The sequence below is a fragment of the Akebia trifoliata genome, chromosome 15 (assembly GCF_017979445.1).
Source record: "Akebia trifoliata isolate Shusen 1 chromosome 15, ASM1797944v1, whole genome shotgun sequence".
Taxonomy (NCBI): domain Eukaryota; kingdom Viridiplantae; phylum Streptophyta; class Magnoliopsida; order Ranunculales; family Lardizabalaceae; genus Akebia; species Akebia trifoliata.
Window position 1 is genome coordinate 8,399,035 of NC_141389.1, and position 20,612 is coordinate 8,419,646.

Below are 20,612 nucleotides of genomic sequence, written 5' to 3' on the forward strand. Positions count from 1 at the left end.
AGTTCAGAATCATAATGGTGATTTCTACTCGAATCATTATATTTAAACTCTCAAGTTCATTTTCTTAATTCAATTCTTAGATTCTTGGATAAATCAAAGATCTTCAATTGAAATATGAACAAGTATAGTTTTCTCCTTTACAAATCAAGTCCCACAAAATACGTGATCCTCAAAGAAAATTTATGAAACATTAAATTGAAACTGCTAAGGAGGTAGCAACTTAAATTTATAAAGATGCCTTCTTCAAAGGTTTTGTGCCTCATTAATTTCATATTCCTTAACAACTTGAAATTTGAATGAGTGATCAAACATATTATTTTTCTACCTATCTCACGTTAGCAACAATTTTCTTTGTCGTAAATGCTAAGTGAAAATTGATTCATTCAGTCTTCAATATTATAATCTCCACCCATATCATGGTACACAACTTGTCAGCCAAATTAGGAATTTAATTATAGCTTGCTATGTGGATTCAATTAACCTAACAGGACAAGAGATCGATGATGAAATCTAATTATTATCTTATAGTGTCATCTTCTTAAGGGTGCCCTCTTTAATAAGTGCAAATCCAAGTGTATAGGAATAATCAAACAAAAATAGTATAGAAACCCACGAGTAGGAGTTTCGTGGGGGAATAAGTCTTACCTCTCATTCTAAACAGAAGATGCACTAGTGAGTTGACTCGAGCCACCGACACCAAATTTGATATACGAACCCGAGGGGCCGAGACAGTTACTTCCCATTGTTGTCTTTTCCTAAAACTATTACACTCTGAGCCTTCTCAGATAAGTTGAAAATTTTTAAAATAAAATAAAATAAAATGGCTAAAAGTTTGATCTTGTAACAAAAAAATAAAAAATAAAAAATAAAGAGCAATGTTGTTTATATTCAAGAATTAGATCCAGATGGCCAAATCCTTCACCTAAAAACAAAAGACCAATCCAAAGTCAGAAAATTTAAAAAACAAAATATTTTATTCAATTCTGAAACAATGCAGGAGATTTCTGAAAAAGACACAACTTTAAATCTCGAGGTTTTACGGCGCAACCTAAAGAGACCTAGGCACCAAAGTAAAATTTTGCAAGATCTGAAAAAAAATAAATAAATAAAATAAAAATTATTCTCCTAATAGCTTGAGAATCAAAAATAAAAAATATTTAAATTTTTTTTGAAAAATAAAACTCAAATTCGTCAAAAACTCTAATCCAATTTTCTATAAAAAAAATTGGATCAAACTTTTGTCCTTAACAACGACACCAATTTGTTCAGTGCAAATTATCAATAAAATAATAGAACAAAAATATCTAAAAACCTTGGTAAGAAAGGATCTATCCACAGAGACAACGTTGATCTAGTAATTGTTCTTTTGACTTAAAACAATCAATCATGTTTTTCAAAATATTAAAGGAAACTGAATTAAAACTATTCTAAAATAAACAAGTATGGAAATCACAATGTAAATAGTTAGATTAGTCAAATCCACCAAAACCAGTCACATAATTTATTTGTTTACTTATTATCTCAATCTAATTAACAAAGCTAATGTTTTTTTTTTCTTGAGTGGTAAGCTGAGGTTAAAGGGACCTCTCCCTTAAGAAAACACTACTAACGAGTGTAAATACAAAATAGATCTTCTTCAACAATTCTTAAATGATCTTGAGGAACATTAGAACTATCATGAAATATACAAAAACCATTCAAATTGGATCGGAAGATGAAATTTGTTAATTCAAATAATAATCCTAAATCCCATGATGATATTTAATAAGATGAAATTAAAGGTAAAATATTGAATCTTTAGCAAAACATAGTTTAACTTGAAGTTATCTAAGATTAAACTATCCAAATCATGAGAATAGCATTCTATCCACTGATCACTACTTAAGAAATTAGTATCACAATAAACCATTGAAGTATGATTGAAACAAATAATTATCTAAGATAATCTTGTTTGGGCTTCATCGAACTCTATAACAAAGATCTAGCCACAGATCATAGAAAAAATAATATAAATAAAAGAGAAGAGAATAGGGAAAAGAATGATGATCATTTATTAATCTTGAATTGAAACTGGCGAAGTGCTCTTTCTATTTACAAAGCTTGAAAAAAAAAAATTTAAAAACTAAAAACTAAAAGAATATGAAAGAACTAGAGAAGATGATCTCAAAAGAGATGAAATAATTTGGCATTGGTCTGGTCTCTTATTTATAGAGATCGGATTTAAGGTTTCTTTAGATTCGGAACACTTTCGTGTTTTATAAGGACTCTGAACCCTAACTTGCTAAGTTACAAACCACGCTTCCTCAACATTGCGCGAATCTTGAGAAAAAAGTTTATCGGCATCAACAGACCATCCAAGGTGTTCATCATGCCACGGTGCTTGTGGGCCCAATGCATATGGATTTTGGTCTATAATCTTGCCTTGGATCCTGGATTGTAATGTACTTCTTCTTTCATCCTAATTTATCTTTTTGGATCTCGTGATTTTGACCTATTACACAAAAATAACCATAATATGTCTGAAAATTCACAATTTATCCAAAAACAATAATAACTATGGATAATCAACGTATTATGTTTATTTAGGAGATTTTATGTATTATTCACCCTTAAAGTGTCTATAAATAGGACCCTAAAAACAACTTTCTAAGCCTTGATCTGCCAAAAAGAATGATAATTTGCACATCTTGTTGCTGCAAGGCTCTTACTTGATAAGAATTTCATATGGTTTAGGGATTGAACTGAACTTGGGAGAAAGGGAACCATTTAGCCATTCATCAATTGAACTCTTATTACCTAAAATGACAGGCATCCTATCGGCAAGTTAAAATATATATGCACCCGGTCAAAAGGTTAGGAATGCAATGGTGGTACATATTTTACAAGATAGAGATAACACGATAACTTTTTGCTCTACTGATGTTGGTAGCTATGAATGTAAAGCAAAACTCAGGGTACCACATTGAGTCGTGATAATCTGACTTACCCACGTGGCATTCTCAATTAACACCCCTGACGTGACAGGCTCAGGGATTGTAGATCTACTCTCCTTGGAATACTATATTGCACCTTTTAACGGGAAACTATAGTTCTATATCCCAAGGAGAGTAGATCTACCCAAACCTGTCACATCAGGGGTGTCGATTGAGTATGCCACGTGGGTAAGTCAAATTATCACGATTCTTTCCTAGCTATATGAGAATTAACTTGTGTCTACACTGTTTGGACAAGTCTTCAGTTCATATGCCGTGTTGATTGGGTTACGACTAGACTTCACTTCTGTGAATAGTACCTAGTCTTATGTTGTGGGGAATAATTTCAAATTTTCTTTTTGATTATTAGGTTGAGAAGTCAAGAGACGCATACCTTATATTATAGAAATTGCTCAGTTTCCAAAAGTGGTCTGGGTTGACTCGCAAATGAATTTCTGACCATGGCTTAAAACATTGTATCGTACGAATATATCAGTTAATTAAAAAATCAATACACGATCAGTTGATACATTTGATACAAACTCATAAATTCACAAAACTTTCGATCGGTCTCGGCCGATAATAATACATATCGATTGATACATTTTGATATTTTAAACAATGTTCCTGAGTTTATTTGGCCCTAAAAATAACTAGAACCAACTTGCCGAACTGACTTAGAAACTTGGTCAAATCAATTAAAAGAGAGTCATGATAATATGACTCACCAGGTGGCATACTCAAATGACTCCATGACGTGAAAAGTTCACATACTGTAGATTTGTACTCCTCGGGATACACGATTGCAGTTCCTCATAGAAAAAAAAATGTATCCCAAGGCATACAGATCTACGGTACCCGAACTAGTCCATGTCATAGAATCATTTGAGTTTATTTATGCCACCAGGCGAGTCATATTATCAAGACTCATTTAAAAATGCAGTGTGTTGGCCCATAAACCCCATGGAGTATCTGTTTTGTTTAATTTTTTCACAGAAAATAAAAAATAATTATTAATTCTATATATTTAACAAATGTATAAAGCTGATAGTGAGAGAAAGAAATGACGAAAAATTACTTAGTGACTTCTACTTTCTTGAAGGACCACTTCGCTTAGTCGTAAGACTTTGTGGAGGTTGTTCCCAAGGTCTTAGGTTCAAACCCCGTAGAACCCCTTCTTATGCAAACCAGTGACCCTGACTAGGCAAAAAAATAATAATTCCGCTTTATGGATTTCTTTCTAAATGCAATTAGTATTTTTTTTTCATTCTTAATGACCCCTAACCACATCAAAACTTCTAAAGTACTAATATATCCCTTATCATCTCCTTCCACATTCCTTAGTTTTTTCATGACACTTGCGATCTATTCTGACAATTCATTGTAGTAAATGATGAATAGAGAATGATATATTCATAATTTTAAAGATTCATATGTAACATTCGTTCCATCACGAATGGCGAACGACATACTTACAATTTTGATGATTTAGTTGTAATGTTTGATCCAAATGTCTATTTCGTCACTATAATATATTTGGTATTTTGGAAAGATCTATCCAATTTCAACTTCAAAAAATGAAAAATCAAATCATCCAGATCAACAACTTAATCTTCAAGATTAAAATTTGAATCATGGATCTCAATCATTTCACTTTTTTAAAATACCTAAAATGCATGTATAATAAGAGTCATACTACATTACTTGCGTTGGACCACTATGTGAAAAAAGCCCATATTTGACGACGGTCTTAGTCTGTCAAATTTTGAGAAATTTGACGGACTCACCCATCAAATATGCCCGTCAAATCTTTTCTTGTAGAATTTTTTTTTTTTTTTGACAGACCTGGACTATCAAAATTATTGGAGAATAAGCATAAAAAAAAAAAAAAAATTTCATAAAGTATGACCGTCGAATTTTGGAGGTTTAACAAACAATAGCACAATCCTCTAATTCACTAATCACAATAAACAAAATAATAAAAAAAAAATCAGAAAAAGAAAAAAAAGAAAAGAAAAATCATAAAACAAGCTCCAAATTAAACTAAACAGATTATTCTCCCCTCATAAACAGAATCTCCAATAGAGTGAAAAGCCTGGAAAGGGAAATTACTCTCTTATGCTGGTAGGCTTGAACTTGTGAGATCTGTGCTCTGCAACATGCACATCTACTGGACCACTTGTTTCATCTTTCCTAAAGTTGTGATCACCCATCAATACGCTCTGTGCAAGGTTCCTTTGATCTGACCATGATTTATATACACATGCACATAAATGATGATTTATCATGAAAAATAAGTTTGTTTTAATTCCATATATTCTAAATCAGTAACATAGAACACTAGGAGGAGTTGTTCACTCAATTGCCCAAAAAAAGATACCAGAATCTCTACAAATTCCTTTGTAACAAATATTTTCCCATGGGTGCTAGAAAATCAGTTTCCCACCAATACAGACACAATTGTACACTTTTCTGAAGAAAAATTGATTTTCTCAGCAAACAAACAGATCCTTATCATTCACTCCACAAAAGAAGAATCAACAAGATATAAGTTCTAAATATAGAAAAAATAATAATAATAAATAAACAAAAATAGTTAATGTGATATTGGGCTTATTGAGGAAATCTCCCAAGCTGAAGTTCTTGCCAAGAACCCATTTTTGGTAATTTATGTTGGGCTTTTGAAGGTTGTCATACCAACCCAAAGTGAAATAAATGATCTAAATGCAACTTACCATGATTGAAAAAGCCATACGAAGATCATCGAAATTGGAATTCAAGCAAGGTAGAAGAAGATATTGGTATTGATTTTAGAAGAAAAGGAGTGTTGTTATGAGATGATAAGTGATTTTGAGGAATGATGGTGTGGTGGATTGCTGGGAATGTAAAATGAAAAAGAATGTTTTAAGAGGAATTTGAAAAGTAAGGGAAAATGCAGGTGAAGGTAACTCAAAAGCAAAAGACATAGATATATAGGATTCATGTTGCTGACCCCAATAATTGGGATGAGGGGTAGATGATGATGTGTGTATGTCTTTTGGAGTAAATATATATATATATATATATATATATATATATATATATATATATAGAAAACAAATAATTGTTGAGCATACCTCCTCTACACTAAACGGATGAAGTGTTGGGGAGAAACAAAAGAACGTTCCATATCAACTAGTGCAACCACCATCTTCTTTGCTTCGCTCTTAAACACGTCCAATGCCACTTGCAATTGCCATTCTACCTTACAAAGCTTCTGTTGCTGCAGAAGAGTCTCAGATTAAATCAAAATATATGTGGGTAGTTTTTAATGATCACAGTGGAAAAAAGAATGATACAGATTCTACTATAAATAGGAATTTAGGATTAGAATCTGTAAAAGAACTAAAACTTTCAACTCTCAGTTTCAGAGAGTAATGAGAGAGGTTCATACCTGACATGAATTGATGAAATTACTTTGTATTTTATCATCGATTCAGTTTGCCATCATATGCACAAGCCTTTTGCATTTTAGTAGTTAAAGCTAAAAATGATTTAGTTACAAAAATGTGTCCCGAATGAAGCGAGCTAACACCCGTGAAGATAACCGACTGAGCACCTCAGGCACTATTCGGGCTGAGATGCCTGGAAACACCGGAAGCAGCTCTTGAATGACCCGAGCTACATCTAAATCCTACAAATGTCCATAAAAATGTGGCAGGTGTTTAAAGGTAAGAAAGAAAATAGCATTTCAATACATTACAGGAAGTTTAATAGATGTCTATCACTCACTATATACACATGTGTCTCGTAGTGAATGTGTCGATAGATGTCTGACACGGCCAAAATCATATAAGTGTCGTGTATTTGTTAGAGAAAAACTGACCCGGATTTCTCTGTGACATGTAGGTGACAAACACTGGGATTGGTGCTCAAACAACGGTAAGGATAGTGGATCAATGCAGCAACGGAGGACTGGATTTGGATGTGGGAGTGTTTCGGCAACTTGACACCAATGGACAAAGACAATGCCCGGGGCCACCTCATTGTTAACTATCAGTTCGTTAACCGTGGTAACTGATGTAATCCTATAAGTCTGTCTTTCCAATATAAACTACTTGTCTAAATATGAATAAGGATGGAGTCTTTCCAGATTGAAAAGAAAGTGTCAATCTCAATATTTACTTTCAACGTAATAAAATTATTTTTGTTAAATTAAGAGAACAATCTAAGCATGTATACATGTCATAAGTTTGTAACGATGTAATGGAAGACGGAACAAAGAAACCCCCAATAGAAATCTACCGATCTGATTATTAGGTCTGCTTTCTTCTTCCACTCATTGATAAGTTCCACATTGGGCTTTTTTCACGTAGTGTGTATGTGGTATTAGAGCATCATCATTTTCATATATGCCTGGTTGATCATTTATTCTTCTAATGCAGATTTTCTAAAGCTATTTGGGATTTCTTCTCATTGAGGCTTCATGGGAAAGTTTTGAGCAGATACTCTTTCCTGCAGGCCTGCTATTGGAGAAAATCTATCAAGTCTCAATTTGGTTTCGATTTTTTATGATAGCCAGCCATCTATTCCTCAGGAAATTCAGAATATCTGTTGTTGGATGCACCAACTGAACTCAACAGGTCAGTTTTCCAAAGGGTGTTCTTCAAGGGAGCGAGCAGCTTTGCTGGAAGTGGTCTGTCAGTGTCCGATTGTAGACCTTTCAAAATTCTTCAGATTCAATGGCTTAATCCTCCTGGCTGGTTAAAACTTAACGTCAATGGGGTGGTTCTAGACAGTTCAGGTTTTGCAAGAGGTGGATGTGTTCTAAGAGGGTCCACCGACGAATTGGTTGGAGCTGCCTGTTGGCCATTTGGCTATATCTCGAATATTATGGCAGAAGTAATGGCTTTACTCCGAGCTATGGAGTGGCTTAATCTTCATGACAAAAATGTATTGATTGAACTGGATTCCATGTGCATTTTTCAAGGTCTAAAGGGCAAAGCCATTCCTTGGAGAATCGAAGCTCTATTCATTCGCATGAGGATAGCTCTTTCTAAGGTTAATTGGAGGATTCAACATACCTGGGCAGGGAAATAAATTAAAGTAGCCAATGCTCTAGCTAGGCGTGCACTATTTGTATCTCTCCCCAGTTTTTTATGTCTTCACAGTGAGAACCTCCTTTGGCAAAAAGTGCCTGGGTAGGGGATTACATGGGACTTCCTTCTTTAAGGATTGTAAACTAAGGGTTTCCTGTTCCTTGTAAATTCTTATATATCTATAAAAGAATTCAATAACTAGCAAAAAAAAAAAACAAAAAAAACAAAAACAAAAACAAAAGAAACAAAACCCACTTACTTCATGCCATTTTTGAGTCATTTTCACAAGTCATGTTAAGATATGCCACCCCTACCATTTTCCTATGGATTTCAAATTCTATGATGAGGTTTTAATATAGATGATGGTGACTAGCTCTAATGAGTTTGTTTGGTTTGAAGTGTAGGAACATACCAATACATTTGCCTTTATAACTGTGTCACATTCATAACCGAAGACCTCAGCATCCTCCGATAGGATATATTTGAGGTCTTTAATTATAGAGTGGAAGGAAGATGGAGAGCGAAAATCCTTTGAGAGTAGGATCTCGCTCCTTTGCGGAAGTGGTGGCTAGATCGAGAGAGAATACAGAGGGGGATCCTCCCTTGAAGAAAGTTCATTCTAGATCTCAGATTAAGCCAACGCTTTGGCTTGGAGAGCCTTCAATTTCATTTTCGGATGAAGATGTGAATGTTGGTTCAGAAAAATTCAAGTTTGCTCTTGTAGCAAAGTTTGCCAGACAAAAAAATGGTGGAAAACATTTTCGTCCAAGAGTGGAAAGCATAAGAAAGTTAGTCCGATCATGGAAACTCGCTGGAACTTGTGAAGCGTTAACGTTGGATTTTCGTCATATTCTTCTGAACTTTTCCATTAAATCAGACATGGTTTCGATATGGTTGAAGGAGAGGATTTCGATCAAAGGGTTTATGATGAGATTTTTTAGTTGGACTCCTCTCTTCCGTCCTTCGGAGAGGGATGAGTCCTCTATTCCAACTTGGATATCATTTCCTAACATTCCTTTATTCTGCTATGAGGAATCAAATCTTCGCAGCCTTGCCTCGGTGGTGGGCGAAGTGCTAGCAATCGATCGTGCGACTAGTCATGGCACGCGTCTTAATGGGGCAAGAGTATGCGTGTTGTTGGATTTACTTAAAGATAATCCTAAGAGAGTTTGGATTAATCATGGGCAAGTTGGTTTATGGCAACCAATCTCTTATGAATCTATCTCTTATTACTGTACCAATTGCTTCAAACTGGGACACCAGGATATTCACTGCAAGCTCAAAGAAGGTCCTATCAAACCTGCTGTTCCAAGGCCTAATCTATTGGAAAAACATAATGTTCCTAAGGCAGGTAAAGAATACAGAGAAAAAGTTAAGAACAATGGTGTTATTCATTCTAACAAGCCATTGATCATCCATGATGGACCAAAACAGAAGGAGATTGATCAGGCCAATCATGGGAAGGGGAAAGCTCCTGCTCTTCTCCAATCCTCATCAGAAGAGATTAGTAACATGGCAGCCAAGAGTGCTGAAGTGGAGAAGGGAGAATATTCATTATCCAAGCTGGCAGAATACGTGGCTACTGAGGTGGATCGGCAAGAACTTCAGAATTTTGAATTTCAAATTCAAAAAGAAACGACTTCTGCTGCTAAGCCGATCACCACGCCTAATCCCACGCATCAGGCAATGGATTTAATTTTGGAGCCATTTAAGAGTAGTACGCTTCCAATATTGGAAGTAGTCTTGGATCCTAATACGGATACTGCCCATCCGTTATTAGAAGTTGTTTTAGAGCCCAACAAGGACTTTGATGTGGACCAGATCGGAGAGAATCCTAATTTTGAGGAGGGAGAGATTTTAGTGCAGGATTCAGGGAAATCACCTCATTCATAACGACCAAAATCCAGAGATGTTGCTATTTCATCGGCCTTGGAAAAATCTCAGACAAACACGGATCTGAAATCTAATGGATCTCAGCCATTGAATCTTGAGAACCAGATTATCACTTACGATGCAGATGAAGAAGAAGAATCAGAAGAGGATGATGATGAAATTTCTTCTACTAATCCTACAGAGCTAGATTATTCCTCTGATCTTGGAAATGTTAGAACCAAGATTTTGAAGAATCGAAGACGTCGATCGTGGTCCAATCTGGGTCCTCCTAAACGGACTAGATCGAAGAACCTCTAAATATAGGTTTTTATGTCAGCTCTAATCTGGAATATTAGAGGAATTAATAATTCCTCATCACTTTTAAGACTAAAAAATATGTTAAAAAGCTTTAAACCTCTTCTGTTGGCAGTGTTGGAACCTATGTCTAGAACAGACATTAACTTTGAACGGATGCAATTGATTCTGAAGTCACGGACTGCATCCTCGAATGATGTTAATAATCGTGGGTCTATCTGGGTGTTTTGGTTTGGAGATCCCTCTAAGTTTCGAGTGGTGCATCAGTCATCTCAATATATCTTAATTGAAGCTGTAGTGGAGCAGAAAAATGTTGTTTTTTGTATCATTAGAGCTTCTTGGATAGTTGAAGAACGTCGTAAGCTATGGCATGAATTGAAAGATTTGCTGAAAGTTGATGGGAATCTAATTCTTGTAGGGGACTTTAATACTGTCCTATACCCAGATGAAAAGAAGGGTGGGAGGTTTCCAAACCGTGCATCAATGGAGGACCTAGGAGAACTAATTGGGGCCCTACAATTAGTTGACGCTGGTTTTTCAGGTAACAGATTCACATGGTGCAATAATAGGCAAGGAATTAATCGAATTTGGGCAAGGTTGGACAGAGCGTTAGTGTCTTCATCCTGGAATTCAGATTTGGGTACGCCATTGATTTCAAATCTGCCTAGACTATCGTCTGATCATAGCCCTCTTCACATTCAGATATTTAAATCTTTACAGGGGCCTAGACAATTTAGATTTCTGGATTTCTGGACTGAGAGGGAAGATTTCTTACAAATTGTGAGGGAGTCTTGGTCTTCTAGAGCGGATGGTACGCCATTGTATCGATTTTTTTCAAAACTCAAGAGGCTGAAGGGTATTTTAAAAGTCTGGAATAAGGAAGTTGTGGGCAACGTTCAACAGAGGCTGAAAGAAGCAGAATCAAAAGTTCAAGAATATGAAAATCTACTTGCTACTCAAGGTTGGGATCAAAGTCTTTATTTGGAATGTCAAAAATCCAAATTAGAATATGCTACGTGGGCATGCAACGAGGAGTCGTTTTGGAAGCAAAAATCAAGAGTATCTTGGCTCAAAGAAGGTGATAGAAACACAAAATTTTTCCACCTTTCTGCTAAGATTCGTACATTGAGAAATCCGATTAGAAGAATTAGAAAAGCTGACGGGACAATTATAGAAGACCCAAAAGAAATTGGTAAAGAAGTGGTCCATTCATTTAAAGAGCTTCTTAACTCTTCTCAAAGATGCTCTGATAGAAACTTGCTGGAGGGATTGAAATGTAAGATTACTGATCAACAGAATGGTCGGTTGTGTGCTACCCCTACTGAAATTGAGGTGTTGCAAACTGTCCAAAGTATGAATGCACAAGGAGCAGCAGGTCCGGATGGTTTCTCAGGGATTTTCTATGTTAAATGCTAGGACATCATCAAGTATGACTTGATGAGGGCCGTTATCAATTTTTTTCAGGAGGGCGTCATTCCAAAATCTGTCAATGCCACGTCTATTGCCTTGATTCCTAAGGTTGAGGTACCTTTGTCTTTTTCAGATTTTAGGCCTATTAGCTTATGCAATTTTTTGTATAAAATTTTATCTAAAATCTTGGCCACCAGATTGGGAGAGATCCTTCCTTCTTTAATATCTCCTGAACAAGGTGCTTTTGTGAAAGGTAGGAATATTTATGATAACATTGTGCTGGCTCATGAAGTGTTAGATGATATTAATCTGAAAGCTAGAGGGAATAATCTCGCGATGAAGATCGATATGAAGAAAACTTATGACAGGCTTGACTGGCCATTCTTGAGGGCAGTTCTTTCCAAGATGGGGTTTTCGGGAGAATTTCTGAAGTTGATCAATGGGTGCCTGCAGAGTGTTTCTTATTCAGTGCTAGTCAATGGGAGTTCATATGGTTTTTTCGGAGGTAGTCGTGGTCTAAGACAAGGAGACCCATTATCTCCTAGCCTCTTCATTCTTGCGGAGGAGGCGCTAAGTGTGGGGTTGAATCAATTAGCACAATCAGTAAAAATGGAGAGATTTGCAGTTTCAAAAAAAGGGGTAGCTCCAAGTCATCTCTTATTTGCAGACGATTTGATTATATTCTCTAAAGCTACTACGTAGTCTCTTAAAGCTATAAAAGATTTTCTGGAATCTTATGAAAAGGCTTCGGGTCAGCAAGTCAGCTTAGAAAAGCTGTTTCTTTGTGGCTAATCATGTAGAAGGAAGGAGAATAGATCTTGTTAAGACAATCTTGGGCTTTCCTCAGGGTTCTTTACCAACCAATTATTTGGGTGTTCCGTTATTTACTGGAAGAGTTACTAGAGAAATGTGTAGGGGGGCTTGGTCTCCAAGATTTCGAGGAAGATGATGGGTTGGAAGTCCAATCTTCTATCTGAGGGTGGTCGTTTAACCTTGCTCTCACATGTTCTCACATCCATTCCAGTATACCTTATCTCAATTCTACCCATTCTAAAGTATATTTCAGATTCTTTGGAGTCGTGCTTTGCTAAATTCTTTTGGGGTAGTACTGAGGGGAGGAGGAAAAACCATCTTGTGGCCTGGCATAAAGTATGCAAACCTAAGCTAGAAGGTGGGCTAGGTATTAAAACTCTTGCTGAGGTTCATAAAACGGGTTTAATGAAAATATGCTGGAGACTGACAAACGAGAAAGGGTTGTGGATAGACTACCTCAAGCAGAAGTACGTCAAGGATGGAAATTGGTGGAATCCGTAAAAAACAAGGGGTTCAAAGATTTGGAGAACTATTCGAAGTCTTCTTCAACCAACAATAAGCCTTTCAAAAAGGTTGATTGAAGACGGTGCAATGACTTCCCTTTTTCTTCATAACTGGAGAGGATCGGTTCCATTGATAGACCAATACCCGGATGAAAATAAAAATATTACGGTGAAGGAGGTATGGAGCCAAGAGGGCTGGAATGTAACTAAACTTAGAGATCTAATTCAGGACGGCAATGCCGTGGAAGAGATTCTTGCTTCAAACATTCATCAAAGTAGTTATGATAGAACAGTCTGGATGGCGACAAAATCTGGCTTGTTTTCATCACGCTCGGCATGGGAATCATTGAGAGAAAAAGGTAATGCATACCAAATCTGCAAGGCAATCTGGAAGGCTCAAGTACCTACCAAGATGAAGACTTTGTCGTGGAAGATCTATCATAAAACGTGCCCGGTGGATCGAAATCGAAAAAAATGGGGTTATTCCATGGCTTCAAGATGTCCGTGCTGTGAAGGTGAGGAGAAATCTATTGAACACCTATTCTTTCAATGTTCTCTTTCAATTAAGGTGTGGAATTTTTTTAGTTGCCATTTCCTAAAAGAGCAATTCAACATGATGACGCCTAGATTACTTCTTAAATGGGGTCTATCGAGAAAATTGCAATTTGGAAGTGTCAAAGGAATGATTCCATGGGTAGTTTGCTGGAACATTTGGATAGCAAGAAATAATTACATCTTTGAAAATAATAAGCCCTCTATTGAGGGAGTTATAAATAGATGTCTAAAATGGTTAAAGGAACTAGAGGAGCATCTAGTTATTAACCTTCCTTCCTCAGATGATGAACTCAGAAAGCTTCAAGGCATTGGTATACATAGGAGATCGAATCCTTGTAGACGTATAGTCAAAGTTTGCTGGAAAAAACCACCTCCAGGTTGGTTTAAACTAAATACAGATGGTGCGGCTAAGGGTAATACAGGTCTTTCAGGAGGAGGCGCTATTCTTCGTGATGAACATGGAGAACTTGTTGCAGCAGGGCATTGGTTTGTTGGAGAAGCGACAAATAATATAGCTGAAATCCGTGCGTTGGCGGCTGCATTGGAGAGCTTTGATTTAATTGGTAAAAAAATCGTTATTGAAATGGACTCAGCTATCATAGTAACGGGACTTGCAAATCAGGTCGTCTCTTGGAATCTAGATCAATGGGTGAACAAGGCTCGGACAATGCTATCGAAAATTGAAGTTACAGTAACACATGTTTGGAGAGAGGCAAATGATGTTGCAGACGCCCTTGCAGCTACAGCAGTTCGTAGTCAACAATCATTGTTGTTCATACGAGAAATAGATTTACCTCTAATTGTAAAAAAGGCTTATATAGGAGATAAGCTCGATCTGCCTCAATTCCGAGTTGTAAATCGTTAGGGTCTGCCCTATGTACAAACTTTTACTTATATAATATAATTCACCTTGCTTGCTTAGCAAAAAAAAAAAAATCCTCCGATAGCACAGATAACATCACACTGATGAAATCGTGATCATCGTCTTTCTTCGCACCAGACAATCTCTTATGTTGATGTTCTTCTAACCAACTTCAAAGAAGATTATCCATTTCCTTGGCGACATGCTTCATTGTGCTTATATACCCTTGAAAGTCCAGCCATTGGACATATGGAACTGCATCTGACACAACGAACACCCCCCGAGAGGTACATACATTCTGTAATAGCCCTTGTACACCATCTCGGGCTTCTGCACTACCTAAAAATTTTTTCCCAGCCATCAACATGGTGATCACATTCAAAGTAATGTCCTCGAACAACTTCTTCATCTCAACCTTGATAGGTCAACCCTCGTTCTTCACCCATTATGAGTACAATTCTTTAATGCTTGTGTCAACCTCCATGGCCGGCACATGCTTGAACATCTCAAGGTGTCGGCTGGATAAAAGTTCAAGTGTGACAAGTTTGCGTATCTCAAGCCAGTATGGACCATAAGGTGCTGTTCCCATTACTGCATAATTGAAGCCTATGTACTTTTCCATGACATTATTCAAATGCGATCATTGGTGGTAAAGCATTCCTCAATGAGTTCTGAATTACTCACAATGACAGTACAATGAACGCCAAGCCCGAGGGTGAAGGCTGGACCATATTTATCAGCCATGGCTCCTAGTGCTCGGGCAATTGAGTCATAACCTTGTAACAAATGAAGGTGACCAATAAATGGCCAAGCACCAGCCGGTTCTGGGGCTGCAATTAGGACGCTTAGTACTCTTTCTCCATATATTGTAGAAAAAGATTAGGGCAATAAGAACACCAGCAATTACTGGTGGAGTTAGGAGGAGAAGAGCCATTACATTTACACAGGAAATTGATATTTTTTGGAAGACAAGCCCTTTCTTTTTTTATAGAAAGAGTGGGAAACCTCAATTCCTGGAGTTGGTAATTTTATCCAACTCCTTGTTCTCTTTTTGCCACGTGGTATAATTTTGGAGCCCACTTATAAATAGATAAACAAAATAGAGAGACAAACAAACAAATTTACTCTAGAACTGAAATTAAATTTCTAATTGATTTAAAACAGAAACTAATTGCAATTTTCAACAAAATAAATTACTGACCTTCACGCTTTCCATGAAAATTCTCCTCTTTGGGTGAAGAAATTGGTTCGTTTTCAGCTTTTATGTTGTCTGCATTAGTCGAGGTGACTAATGCTTCTGAAGGTTTGTTTGGTTTTTCAATATCAATAGTATCTTGCTCTGCATTAATCCATTAGTAACTATTAGCACATTATGAGTTCTGATTTTAATTAGTTGTGAACTTGAAACTGAATAAACAGTTGACCATCATCGAATAACATACCTTGCAACCCAGACACATTGTTGTTGTCCATCTCATTGCCCAAAAAATAAAGTGCATTACCAAAAAATACCAAGAAAATGAAATTGAAGAACTATGTACAATATTGAATTATCTTCAATAGTTATAAGACAATAGTAGAAGTTGCCAACACATATGAGATTGCATAAATAGAAACAAGATTCATGAAAATCTAATCAAGAAAACCACCACAGGCAAAGCCAGAAAAAGATGGACTATCTAGGGGAGTTATATCCAAAGGTCAATCTTACAAATTAAATAGTAAATCTAATCAAGAAAACCCAACCTAGTTTGCATTCAATTTTCGAACAGCTAGCATTAATTAAAGATTCATGATTTCCCATCTTTGTTTTTGGATTGGCACTTCCTAATAATTGTTGGCAAAGTGAAAACAGAGAGGCTAACAAGCCTACGCGTTACAATTCTAAAACACACTCCATGCACCAAATAATTGTCTGTGGTAAAACAAGTTAATACGGTAAACCTACCCAAGTAAGACTACATAGGTTGAATTTCACCACAACTAGGATTAAATTTAGAGATCATATATTCACCACTCAAACATCCTTACCATCAATTTTTCCCTAGATTGGATCTTCTTGAAGTCTACTTTTTTTAGCAAAGTGACAGAGGCTAAGAAAGGATACTAGTTTATATTTCTAAATTATACTCCATCAATGGTTATAATAGTGGTCATACAGGATCATAGCATACAAAGAAATTATACTTGAATAGTGGACAAAAACAAGAAACAAAAAGAGAATATGGATTAAACCTCATGCCACGGTAAGTCCAGCTCCAACAATTGCCACTTTCAACTTTAGTAATCTATAATGCTCAAGTTCTAGTGGAACGGTCCTTTTAGAGCTGACAAAATAACAAACTGTTAAATTATCAAAGCAACATCAGTTTCAAAGCTTTATCCCAAAAATTTGGGATCATCTCCAAGAATCGTGTTCCACCTTTGAATTCTATTTAAAGACATGTCTTTAGGGGGGGGGAAAAGCCATGCCACCTGGCAATTCAAGCTTTAATTCATTTGGTCTTTGTAATTCAACATCTCCTCTTTCACCTTGCAATTATTAATACTCCCCTTCAAAAATCCAAGCTTTATGAGTGCAAGATTACACATGCACTTTAATACTGACTATGCCATGTGATTTCAATAGCATTTTGCTAACTAGTATAGAAATCCAAAAATATAATAGGAAGCAATGATGACAAACAACAAAGAACATTACTTATTCTAAGCCATAGTAATAATAAGAAGGAAGTAACCTCCTAAAACTTAACCTCGAAAAGCCACTCCACGGCACTAAACTGACTGTAATGTTATTGAGCCTACAACTGCTTAATAAAATCAAATGTTAAAATAAGATCAGTAGTTTATGGAAATATGACAAATTCTGGAAAAAAAATCACAGATAGAGCCCACTTTCACTTTGGTCTTCTTCTCGTTCTTTTTTAAGAAACAAACTTGGAAAGAGAAAAAGAAATACAACATAAGGTAAATTACATATGAAAACTGGTAAGGTTGTTACACTAGAGCCTTTAATTTTCCAGTACATTAAATGAAAGAGTTAAGTTGCAAAGATTTTTCACGTCTTTTTCCTACTAGAAAGAGTAGGTACAATCAGTGTTAGATTAGATTCCTTATCATCTAAAATAATAATAGTGTTGCCTCAAATAGATAAAAGAACATGCACTAACGAAGAATAAATGTCAATAAATGAGAAATTTCAAATCAAAGAGATTGCAAGGATAGCCTCTGAATCCAAAAAGTCCTTACCCATTTGATTAATTGATTTTGGGACCCAGATAATACTTGGAATCTCTAGAAAACCTTGTCATTGTCTTTAGGGGGGAAAAAGCCATGCCACCAAGCAATTCAAGCTTTAATTCATTTGGTCTTTGTAATTCAACATCTCCTCTCTCACCTTGCAATTATTAATACTCCCCTTCAAAAATCCAAGTTTTATGAGTGCAAGATTACATGCACTTTCATACTGACTATGCCATGTGATTTCAATAGCATTTTGCTAACTAGTATAGAAATCCAAAAATATAATAGGAAGCAATGATGACAAACAACAAAGAACATTACTCATTCTGAGCCATAGTAATAATAAGAAGGAAGTAACCTCCTAAAACTTAACCTCGAAAAGCCACACCACGACACTAAACTGACTATAATGTTATTGAGCCTACAATTGCTTAATAAAATCAAATGTTAAAATAATATCAGTAGTTTATGGAAATATGATAGATTCTGGAAAAAAAAACCACAGATAGAGCCCACTTTCACTTTGGTCTTCTTCTCGTTCTTTTTTAAGAAACAAACTTGGAAAGAGAAAAAGAAATACAACATAAGGTAAATTACATATGAAAACTGGTAAGGTTGTTACACTAGAGCCTTTAATTTTCCGGTACTTTAAATGAAAGAGTTAAGTTGCAAAGATTTTTCACGTCTTTTTCCTACTAGAAAGAGTAGGTACGATCAGTGTTAGATTAGATTCTTTATCATCTAAAATAATAAGAGTGTTGCCTCAAACAGATAAAAAACATGCACTAACGAAGAATAAACGTCAATAAATGAGAAATTTGAAATCAAGGAGATTGCAAGGATAGCCTCTGAATCCAAAAAGTCCTTACCCATTTGATTAATTGATTTTGGGACCCAGATAATACTTGGAATCTCTGGAAAACCTTGTCATTGTCTTTTCTTTCTCTACTGAAAGTTTTATTTTTCCAAAATGTGTTCTTTCAATGCTTTGGATATTGCTTCAATAGAACCAACTGCTTGATTAAGTTGAACGAAAGAGAAAATAGGTAAGGTAATGTTATTTTCAAATGCAAAGATTTCATTTATACAAATAAACCTCTGTATATTAAGCACCCACAATATAAATGTATGTTAATGCCAGATTACTGCATGAAATAAAGAAAACTATAAAGGCAATAAACTTTAAATTCCATAGAAGTCATTAATTTAAATGAAACCACCACAACTTGTAAAAAAATGGACATATAGATGTAAAAAAAACATTGGTGGCAAACAAAATTAAGAACTTGACTCCATTGATTAAACTAACTTTCTTTTCACTTAATTGCAAATACGGGTAAGAACATAACTGAATTTAATGCTGGACACTTCTGTATAATGAGGTCCCAAAAAATTTCCTGCAACTTTATACAAAGTGTTAGGTGAGGTTTCACATGAGAGATGATTAAAAGATCAAAAACAGAAATTCGTTAAGACAAGATCAATCATGGTGTTCCTAAAGTTATGGTAAAACATTTAACAGCTTTATCAATTTTATTTGGATGATAGCTATTAGAAATACTGAAAAGCCCTAGATTTGAAATTTGTATTATTCTTAGAGGCACAAACCTATAGCTTACGCTAGTTTCATTCTAAGCTTTGATCAATCTCCTCTTCCTCCATTAAAAACAAATTAGTAACTAGAATCTCATTTGTTTTTTCTACAAAAACACTACTGACCTTTGCCTACCTTGAAGAGTACTACAAAAATGCTAAAATTGTGAACCCTTATGTAATAGTAGACAAAGTCACACTACCTGAAACCTACTATATTATTAGTAAATCTGAGTAATTGTGTCCAACAAAAATTCCTAAATAAAGATACAAATAGATTAAAACCACATGGATCCAATCAAATCAGAATCCTTGTGTGAGAAGAAAAACATAAGAAGATATCAACAAATATAAACTCGATTAGAAGAATTAAAACGAAATTACAATAAATAAAAAAACCTAAAAACTAACAAATTTACTTTAGTTCTTTAGATTAATTGCGACAAGCAGTGATAATCACAAGAACAAGAACATAAACCCTAATACTTAGGATTTGCATTGTTTCACCGCGAAAGAAACCTTTAAAGAGAAAACGAAACCCTAAAACAACATTTTCATAATCACATCAGTTCAAAATTTGGAGTAAAACCTTACCTAAACAGAGCAATCAAAGGAGTCGTTTCGTTCTTGTTTGATTGAATCGAAGAGAAGTGAGAGTTGTGATTATGCTTAAACTCTAATAAAATGTAGGTTTTATCACTTCGAACCCTAGATCTAGGAAGTTGTGGAGAGAGTGTGTGAGATTGAGAGAGTGTGTGCGAGAAAGAGAGGGAAAAAAACGCAAAGAAATTTCTCACATTCCGGAGAGGTTCTCACGAACCAGAGAGAAAGAGAGAGAGAGAGGGTAAAAAACGCAAACAAACCAGAGCGAGAGAGTGAGAAAGAGGGAAAAACGCAGAGAAACAATAGAGAGAGGAAGGGAGGGGAAAAATTTTGCACAAAATTTACCTCTATTTCGTGGGCCCGTGACCGTCAAATATATGTTTTTAAAATTCGTCGGCCAAGCCCAGCAAATTTTTTGCTTCAATTTTCACGATTTTCATGTAGTGGACACTTGGTCCAACATTGAAATGATAAGTATACATTTATTTCCTCGAGATACAAGTTAGAAAATCAACGACTTTCTATACACTATCAGGTCAACTCAGTGTTGGAGACAATGTCCAACGACATGCAGTAAGCATTTTCCATATAATAATGGTAAAAGGGCCACCCAAGCAGGAGGGTTAGAACCAGAATTACACATTTCACATCTTGTCACATGGATCGTTAATTAAAGGGGAAATTACCAAAACAAATTCAATTTTCAAATTTTTGAAAAAAGATACAAAACCGGTCTTTGAAAGACCGATTTTTCTCTCTCTTCAATTTTTTCTCAATACTTTCTCTCTCCTCT

At 35.6% G+C, this 20,612-nt stretch overlaps 1 long non-coding RNA gene across 11 annotated transcripts; it reads right to left on the reverse strand.

Moving 5' to 3' along the window:
• Positions 1-4,851: 4,851 nt before the first annotated feature.
• LOC147384213 (uncharacterized) lies at positions 4,852-20,144 on the reverse strand. Of its 11 annotated transcripts, none has more exons than XR_015172472.1 (7): positions 19,811-20,137; positions 18,493-18,636; positions 15,823-16,707; positions 15,582-15,719; positions 6,406-6,645; positions 6,089-6,234; positions 4,856-5,214 (listed from the first exon to the last, which is right to left on the reverse strand). It is a non-coding gene; the product is annotated as an uncharacterized LOC147384213 (long non-coding RNA). The 11 variants fall into 11 exon arrangements; XR_015172466.1 differs by having other exon boundaries at positions 15,823-17,777; XR_015172467.1 differs by having other exon boundaries at positions 15,823-17,798.
• Between the last annotated feature and the right edge of the window lie 468 nt (positions 20,145-20,612).